Here is an 8,325-nt window from a genome sequence, read left to right as displayed (position 1 = left end):
ATTCCTAGAATGTCGACATTCACTCTTGCCATCTCTTGTTTGACCACTTCCAATTTGCCTTGATTCATGGACCTGACATTCCAGGTTCCTACGCAATATTGCTCTTTACAGCATCAGACCTTGCTTCTATCACCAGTTACATCCACAGCTGGGTATTCTTTTTGCTTTGGCTCCATCCCTTCATTCTTTCTGGAGTTATTTCTCCACTGATCTCCAGTAGCATATTGGGCACCTACTGACCTGGGGAGTTTCTCTTTCAGTATCCTATGCACAGCCTCCCCCCTTATCAAGATCCCCGACCAGGGTGGTGCATTTGTTCAGCTGATAAACCTACATCATTATACCTCGGAGTTCATGATTGAGGGTTTTGCTTTTGGTGCTGTATATTATGTGGGTTTGGGCAGATGTATCAGGACACATGTTTACCATGCAGAGTAATTTCACACTCTTGAAACAATCCTGTGTCCTCCCCTCATTCATCCCTTCCTCCCCACTAGCCCCTGGCAACCAGTGATCTTTTTATCATCTCTAGTTTTTTGCCTTTTCCAGAAGGTCTTATAGTTGGAAGTGTGCATGTTTTTTAACTGCTAGTTAAAGGAACTTCGATCTGCTGGTGCTGCTGTCAGCATTGTGCATTGCTGAGGTCAAACTTCAAGTCTCTTCCAGTGGAGACATACAGAGATGTCATGGTGTCATGGCTGCGAGCCTTGACTCCACATCCAGACCACCTGGGTTCAGATCCCAGCTCTGCTGCTTGTGAGCTATGTGACACAGACAAGGTGCCCAGTGTCTCAGTGCCTCGGTTTCTCTGTGTGTCAAATGAAGAAGATCTTATCCCCTCGCCCACAGTGTTGTTATGTGGACTAAATCAAGTTGCAGACCAATAGGACACAGGACATGTGTGCTAAATATCAAATAGGAGGCTTGGATCACCCAGCTCTTTGGTAACAAGCAATAAACCAGGAGCTGAATCCTGGTTCAGCCTCTGCCACTTGCCTGTATCATGACCTCAGGCAACTCAACCTTTCTAACCTCAGTTTAGTCATTGGTAGAAAGAAGTGATCAGACCACAGTATGTCCCCTACATACGAAAGCATTCTATTCAGAGAGTGTGTTCTAAATCCAGTTTGTTCATGAAGCCCAACAAAGTTAGCCTAGGTACCAAGCTAACACAATTGGATATAGAGTACTGTACTGTTATAGGTTTATAAGACTTTTCACATAAATAATACATAAAAAGCAAACAATAATGAAAACATTTTTAATCTTAGACTATAATACCTTGAAAAGTACAGTAGTGCAGTATATAATAGCTGACATACAGGGGCTGCCATCGAGTGAACAGGCAGGAAGACTGACTGGAGGAAGGGGAGGACGGGGAGGCGGTGGGGCTGAAGGACTGTCAGCAGGAGGAGACGGGGCAAGCTGCAGCTTCACTCACACCTGACATTCCTTGCTGCAGCCAGACACACATTCATATCTTTGAAAGTTCGCACCTTGAAGGTTCATATGTAGGGGACCTGCGGTACTGATGGCTCACATTTCCCCTCGAAGGTGCCGTCTTCCTGATCTCTTTCTCCCTGTGGAGAGTTTGCATGGAGGCATGGTGGGGATGCATGGAGACCGAGACACAAAATCTTTCTTCTCCTTTCTTTTCTGGGAGCTATAACGATTCCATCTCATTGGTGACTAGTACACTTTGTGATAAATGCCCAACAGATTAAACTGGCAAGAGAAGTGTCCTGTAAGTTTTAGGTTGAGAAAGGTGTGGCTGGTGTAAAGACCTCAGCTGGGAATATGCACACACAAACCCATATCTCTATGTTTATCTGTTAGGAAAACCAAATGCCATAGGAAGTAAAAATGTTTAACGAATAGAGTAGATGTTTGTTTCTAGAAGTTGCTCAGAGATTGTTCTTTTTTTCTCCGTTTAATTAATTTATGTATCTGGGCTGTGCTGGGTCTTCACTGCTCTGTGCAGGGTTTTCTCCAGCTGCGGTGTGCAGTTTTCTCCTTGTGGAGGCTTCTCTTGTGTTGTGGAGCTCAGGCTTTAGTAGTTGCAGAGCATGAGCTCAGTACTTGAGGCTCCGGGGCTGTAGAGCACAGTCTCAATTGTCGTGGCACACGGGCTTAGTTGCTCTGCAGCATGTGGGATCTTCCCGGGCCAGGGATCGAACCCCTGTCTCCTGCATTTGCAGGTGGATTCTTTACCACTGAGTCACCAGGGAAGCCCAGAGATTGCTCTCTGAAAACACACACTGTTGGTAATGAAAGGATGATTTGCTGCAGCCAGGTCACGGCAGGACGTTTCAGTCCCCTGTTTCCAGGACTGAAGATGGCTACTCGGCCTTTGCAGGAAACCCCTCTGGGTTTTGCAGCAGGGCAGTATGATTCTGTTCTGAGTTAACGTGTCACATCAGAGCCTCTCGCTGGTAACGCTGGGGCTGTGTCAGATCACAGCCAGTATATATTTGGGGGATAGCAAGTGTTTTAAAGCTGTGAGTTGCAGTTGTGCAGACACACGAACTTTTCTAAAATGCCTTTTTGGATTATTGTGCTTTTTTGGAACTGAGACATCTAAAAATCCCTGTATTTTGGAACAAGTGTAACCCTCTCTGGGATAGACTCTCATCTGCCTGCTTGAATGCCTGTTCAGTCCCTCAGGTGTGTCCGATTCTTGGCGACCCTGCGGACTGTAGCCCGCCAGGCCCCTCTGTCCATGGGATTCTCCAGGCAAGAACACTGGAGTGGGCTGCCGAGCCCTCCTCCAGGGGATCTTCCCCAGGGATCAAACCCAGGTCTCCTGAGTCTCTTATATTGGCAGGCAGATTCTTTACCACTGAGCCACTTGGGAAGCCCCAAACTCTCATCTGTTGTGCATGAACTCTTACTTCCGGTCTGAGGACTATAGATATTTTAGATCCAACTTTTCTATATCTTGGCCAGAATATCAGCTGAAACATTGACCACTGGCTTGGTTTTCCTAATAACTATAAGAAAGTCAATTTTGCATACAGATTCTTTTGAACGCCTGTAAATAGAATTTTCTCCTATGGATGGCCCCTTGACGCTGGCTTCCATGAGTCACTGTAGGCTGTGGATGACCTTGTAGGTTTTGTGCGCCGATTTCCCAGAGTGCCTGGCAAACAGTATGTACATGAGAAGTATTTGTAGAGCGAGTGAGTGAATGAGGACTACTCATGTCTTCTAAAGGATTCATGGCTATAGTCTGCCACATAAGCAATTAGAGGGATAGTTGGGAACATCAGAGAGTGATCCGTGACTTTGTTTACTGTTCATCCTTGCAGAGGACTGGACGCTTTTTGCTCCACTGAAACTGTCTTGGGACAGGCATCAGGTTCAATACCTGAGCCAGATGATAGCTCGGCCACAGCTCTTGGCTTCAGTCGTTACTACTTTCTGACAGGCTCAGGAGGCAAGACTAAATGCATTTGTTAAAATGCAAAATAACCCTAACGAATGGAAATTTTGAATAGATGAATATATGGTTTAGAGGCATTCATTATAAAGTACATCTAACATTTCCTAGGGCATTTTGGACGTACTCATTTTTATATTGATTTACAGTTATTCCAGGATATTATTTAAAAATTCACTGCTATTAAATCCAAAAAAAGAAAGAGAAGTGTTCTTAAAAATCCTGGATTAGCCTTCCAAGTCCCTTGAACATTATTGGAGTTTTTAGTTGGTTGGTTTTTTGACTACTTATTTATAAGTTTTCCCATTGTTGAAGTTAAAACCATAGCGGTGTCTTATGAGATCCAAAAAATACGCTGGTGAGAAGGACATACGGAAAATAAAAATTAAAAGTACCCTCCTAGAGTATACAGTATGTACATATAAGCAAATGGGAAAATTCCAGTTTAGGTTTTATTTGTTTTCTCACTGCCTCAAGGCATTCAGGTTTAGTTCTTTTTCTTCCCCTTGCTCTTTGCTCTCTTATTTTTAATTAAATTAAATTTTTTATTTAGAGCGTACTTGCTTTACAATGTTGTGTTAGTTTCTGCTGTACAGCAACATGATTTGACCATATGTTTACGTATATACTTCCCTCTTGAGGCTCCTTCCCACCGCCTCCCATTTCACCCCTCGAGGTCATCACAGGGCGCCGAGGTCATCACAGGGCGCCAAGGGCATCACAGGGCGCCGAGGGCATCACACGGCACCAAGCTGAGCTCACTGGGCTATACGGCAGTTTCCCACTAGCTATCTGTTTTGCACATGGGAGTGTATATATGTCAGTGCGACTCTCTGAATTCATCCCACCCTCTCCTTCCTACCCTGTGTCCACAAGTCCATTCTTTATGTCTGCATCTCAGATGTAGCTCTTTTAAGCTGGGAAAGTTGAGAATGTATAGCATTGTTCACCAGTATTTTCCCATGAAATTGCAGCGAATCACTGCCTATAAGCATGGCGGTGTGAGCAAAACCTTTCCAGCCTCTGTCCCCCACCCCCATCACATTGCAGAACAAGCTATTTCTTCTCTCTGAGCTCTCCTCCCTGGCTCCCTGCTGGGTGCAACCATCCTCCGCCGTCCCTGCAATAAGAGGAGAAGGTGAAAATCAGCCTGCAGGTTTAAATTAATTGCACTTCTCAGTTACACTGTGAGTTAGCCAGTGCTTTAAATCACCGCATTCTAAACTTCTAGTTTAAACATAATTGAAAAGAGAAAGCTGACGTTAAAGTAGTGACAGAATAAACCTAACTAAAGGAGAACAGTGTGAGGCACTCCTAATCAAGTACTGGAATAATCTGAAAATCGTGCATAAGCAGTTGACTGTTTTATTAAATACACCTCTTCCTGATTTGGGACACTCATTTAAGCCCCTTTTTGTTTTCAAAACTTACCTAATGAATTAGGTTGCTTTCATGCTAATGGAACATTATTTTTACTTATGATGCAATTGTTTTCAAAATAGAATTTAAAACGTCTAATTCTAAACGTTATCAGAAAATGTTGGAAATAGCTCTGTTTGAAATTGTGTGCTTTGACAGTTAAGATCTGAACGATGTTGATGCAAGAGATCAGGTCTTGTGTGTTACCGGCACTAGCTTCAGATATTTGAGTTTATCCTGTCTTCATTTGGAAAAGAAAACAGATGCAGTTAGTGGCGCTGCCTCTGGGCTCCCAGGGGACTGTGTCCATATCCACAGTGAAGCACTTTTCACCCTGTGTTGGTAATTCTGTATTTACTTTGCTGGGCCACCGAATTATAAGCAGGATGTCCTCATTTCTGTGTGCCTGTCGTGCATGGAGTGCCTGGCGTACGAGCCAGTGGCAGGTGACATTTGCTAGAAGAATTTAGAATTTGACGTCCCTTGTATGTGGAATCTAAAAAGAAATGAGACAGATGAACTTAGGAAACACACAGAGACCCACAGACAAAGAATGAACTTACAGTTGCTGGTGGGAGGGATGGGGAAGGCGATAGTTAGGGAGGTAGGGATGGATTATACACACTGCTGTATTTAAAATGGATAACCAGCAGGTCCTGCGTAGAGCACAGGGAACTCTGCTCAGTGTTACCTGGCATCCGGATGGGAGGGGAGTTTGGGGGGGAATGGGTACATGTGTATGCATGGCTGAGGCCCTTCGCTGTTCACCTGAATCTATCACAGCATTGTTAATCAGCTGTATCCCAATACAAAATAAAAAGTAAAAAAAAAAAAGAGTTCATGTGAGTAGTGACGGAAAGTAAAGGAGGAAGACTTTGTTATTTTTTCCACTTTCATGTGGCATGTTTTGCTATCAATTTTGGCTCTTTTATGCATAGCTAAAACTGATGTATTTCTGAAAAAAAATTTTCTATTAGCATATCCTGTCAAACTCTAAATAGAGGCAATCCTTAGAGCTCATATTTGTGTGCAGTCCTTAATTGCTAAGAATGATAATTTATTAGGAAATGCAAGATTGTATTAATGTTATCTGGAATGGAATTCTTCTTCCTTCCTGAAATGATAGCAAATTATTAAAATTGCACGTGGGGAGTACAAAGTCAAGGAGATCAAATTTGTATTACAAGGACATTCGAGGTAATTAATTTTTTAAATATATCTTGCTTTTAAAATACCAGACTATATTTATTATACATAATAGTAATTTTTCTAAACCTCCATAAAAAGCTATTCTTGCCATTTCTCCTTTCTTTGTCAGTTAATTCTCAAACCTAGAATACGGCTTTACGTTTCTGTTCTATACCAACTGACTGAATTATGTTGGGTCTTATGTAATGCAGTCTAGTAGAGAATAAATGCAAATGTTACACTTCTTGTGAACCAAATAAGTACATAATTGCTGGTGAGCGCTTTTGCCTGTAGCTTTAAAACAGTGACTGTTTGTAATCAGGGCTACTCCTCAGCTGGTGCACACCACTGAAGCATAATGGCTAGTTTCTGTACTGATTGGTCCAAGCCTTGCAGAGTATCAAATATTTTGACAACTACCTCTGCTTAAAAGATGACTGAAACCCATGCAAATGTCAAATAGTTTCTGAGTCATCATGGGAGTATTAATGCATTCTCAGAGTAATATTACCTGATGTGAAGAGCTGACTCATTGGAAAAGACCCTGATGCTGGGAAAGATTGAGGGCAGGAGGAGAAGGGGATGACAGAGGACGAGATGGTTGGATGGCATCACTGACTCGATGGACATGAGTTTGGGTAAACTCGGGGAGTTGGTGATGGACAGGGAGGCCTGGCGTGCTGTGGTTCATGGGGTCGCAAAGAGTCGGTCATGAGTGAGCGACTGAACTGAACTGATGAAATTCCAGATCTTTGAAACATGGAAATTGGAGAGTGATAAGTGCTGCACGAGCCACCCCAACGCCTACCTTTCTGTCACCCCATGTCCAGTTCATCAGCACATCTTACTTGCTCTACCTTGAAAATGTTTTCAGCTTGTCTTCTCCCTCTGCGTTCACTCTGTTGCCATAGCCCGTGTCACGTCCTGTCTCTCCTAGACTGTTGTGATAACCTTTATCGATCTCCCAGCTTCCGTCTTTGCCTCCAATGGTAGTGTATTCAAACAGAGGCCAGAGTGAACCTTTAAAAAAAATTCTAAATCACAAGCTAAAGGCCACAGAATCTGCGTGAGCCAGCCCTCCACCCATCTTCCCAGGCTGCCTGCTCCAGCCACTCTGTTCTTCCAGGTTCACATCCCCTCCTGGAATATGAGCGGCTTGCAGGCAAGAAGGTCTTCTCTTTGGTTCTCTCCCATATCTTCCATTCCAAGAAGTATATTGGCACACAGTAGATGCTCAGTGAATAGTAGTTGAATGAATGAATCACTGCACAGATTTCTAGTCATTTCTTTTGAATAAACTCTGTATTTAGAGATAGGAAGCTGAGTATGTTCTTAAATTTCTTTTTGTTCTTTTTATCTAACAGTGTTGTTACATGTGAAACATACCAAAGCAAAAGCAATATAAATCATTTGGATTCTCTTCTTAAAAACTTATAATTCAAAGCGGATAACATCAACAAAAGGTACCAACTAATATAAAGCAGAATTAAGTCTATTAAGTATTAAATTATGAAAAAGAAATGAGATCAATATGAAAAAGAAATCACTTAATTCTACTGTATGCACAAATCCTTTCTAAATGGAAAGATTTTAAAAAATAAACATTTTTCTGAACCTTTATCAAAGTACACTTTTTCCTATATTTTATATTAAAAGCTATGTTTGGTGGATGCTTAGTCACTAAGTTGTGATCAACTCTTGCGACCCCATGGACTATAGCCCTCCAGGCTCCTCTGTCCATGGGATTACCTAGGCAAGAAACTGGAGTGGGTTGCCATTTCCTTCTCCAGGGGATCTTCCTGATCCAGAGATTGAACTCTGGTCTCTAGCATTGCAGGCAGTCTACTGCATTGAAGGCAGATTCTTTACCAAATGTGCCACCAGGGAAGTCCTTAAAAGCTAAGTTTAAGAGAAACTGGCGTGTCTCACACGCTAGCAAAGTAATGCTCAAAATTCTCCAAGCCAGGCTTCAGTAATACATGAACCGTGAACTTCCAGATGTTCAAGCTGGTTTTAGAAAAGGCAGAGAAACCAGAGATCAAATTGCCAACATCCACTGGATCATCGGAAAAGCAAGAGAGCTCCAGAAAAACATCTATTTCTGCTTTATTGACTATGCCAAAGCCTTTGACTGTGTGGATCACAATAAACTGTGGAAAATTCTGAAAGAGATGGGAATACCAGACCACCTGACCTGCCTCTTGAGAAACCTGTATGCAGGTCCGGAAGCAACAGTTAGAACTGGACATGGAACAACAGGCTGGTTCCAAATAGGAAAA

The 8,325-nt window shown here is 42.7% G+C and overlaps 1 protein-coding gene across 4 annotated transcripts in view; it reads left to right on the top strand.

Annotated features, from left to right (window-relative positions):
- CDK14 (cyclin-dependent kinase 14) overlaps positions 1-8,325 on the top strand; it is a 668,333-nt gene that overhangs the window by 503,594 nt on the left and 156,414 nt on the right. The gene's annotated exons all lie outside the window — the stretch shown is intronic.

The sequence above is a fragment of the Bison bison genome, unplaced genomic scaffold, assembly GCF_000754665.1.
Source record: "Bison bison bison isolate TAMUID 2011002044 unplaced genomic scaffold, Bison_UMD1.0 scf7180017864134, whole genome shotgun sequence".
Taxonomy (NCBI): domain Eukaryota; kingdom Metazoa; phylum Chordata; class Mammalia; order Artiodactyla; family Bovidae; genus Bison; species Bison bison.
Note: the sequence above shows the minus strand (reverse complement) of the source record. Positions and strands in the feature narration are given on the sequence as shown.